Source organism: Chrysochloris asiatica, unplaced genomic scaffold (genome assembly GCF_000296735.1).
Source record: "Chrysochloris asiatica unplaced genomic scaffold, ChrAsi1.0 scaffold00041, whole genome shotgun sequence".
In the NCBI taxonomy this organism is placed as follows: domain Eukaryota; kingdom Metazoa; phylum Chordata; class Mammalia; order Afrosoricida; family Chrysochloridae; genus Chrysochloris; species Chrysochloris asiatica.
The window spans coordinates 16,778,298-16,779,749 of record NW_006408559.1 but is presented as its reverse complement, the minus strand read 5'-3'; positions in this window follow the sequence as shown (position 1 = coordinate 16,779,749).

Genomic DNA, 1,452 nt, shown 5'->3' with positions numbered 1-1,452 from the left:
AGCTGATTTCATGTGAGTGGCTCTATTTCCAGGATCTCTATTTTGTTGCATTAGTTTATTCATCTTTTATCTTTCTTTATTTTTACCAATATTATATTGTCTTCAGTAGCAGCAACTTTAATGCCCATGTTTCCACCACTGAATTATCTAGGAGGCATAACCTCTCATGTACTTCATGGATTTGTAGAGAAAGGCAAATTCATAATAGTGCAATACTTTAAGTGTTTGGATAATATAATAAGTCATATCTTCCCAAGGTTTGTGACCCATGAGATATTTGAAAATCTGGGTGGATACAGTGTGAGGCCAATATTGGGCCTCTCTGTTCCCTAGATTTCCCCCAAAGAACAATCACATACAATTTTCACTCTCCTCCAGAGAGACTTCAGAGATTTTTTTTCACCTTAGAGAGAAGGTAGATAGACTAGCGGTCTCATGACCCTTGGGGAAGACTTAGCTGAATCTAAGTAAAATCTTTTCTCCTGGAAGGTTAATTAGAGGTTTGTAGTCTGATGCAAGATTATCAGCAAGTAGAATAAATGCTCCTGAATCTATAGCTTGTTCTTCCAAAGTCTGTGAGAACATCTTAGAGCTATAAGCCATCTGTGTAGGGTTAGTCTAGGGCAAAGTACAATCTTGAGGGAAATTCAGGGTTATCATCAGCTACCTCTTATGCAGAAGACATTCACATTCACTGGAGAGTGGTTTCCAGTGTAGGTTACTGAGGCAGGCCACTGAAGCAAAGAAACACCGTGTCCATGTGAAGAGGAATGGCATTCTGAATGGTGTTTGTTTCCTCCTGACTCAAAGTGTGTGATGCAGGTGGAGGCAACAGGCACACAGATGCCCTTGTCCCTAATCCCACTATTATGGCCCAATGTGGTTGGCTGGTGATGGTCCAAGCCAGAATGATGCTATCAATTGGGAGAGACATTGAAGTATGACAGGCTTCCGATCCAGGCTTTGTCTCCAGATAAGGGTCTGATGTAGCGAAAAGAGTAAAAGGGCTGAATACACATCAAGCCTAAATGAACATACTTATGTCCAGAGTAACCTCTCTGTACAGAAAACAAAATTTTAGTAGCAGTTGAAGTCTTTTTCCCTGATGAAAGAGTGTAAGAGGTAAGTTTTCTATATAATTCTTTCTTATTAAAACTTCCTTAAGGTATCATCTAGTATTGGTAATTATTTAGACTCATTGTATTTAACCAAAGATTTGGTCCTAACACAAAACAGGATACAATGAGTGCCTATTCTGTTTTCCAGAGTTTGAGAAATAAGACAAAATTCCCTAGCATTTGCACAACTGCTAGGTGAAGAATTGTAAAAACTGACTATGCAAACCTGTTTCCTTTTTTTATTTTTTTTATTTCTTGACTCAGTTGAAAAGGGGAAACATAAATAATGAGAACAATGGGTTATATTCCATTTAGAGATGAAAAGGCATGATTC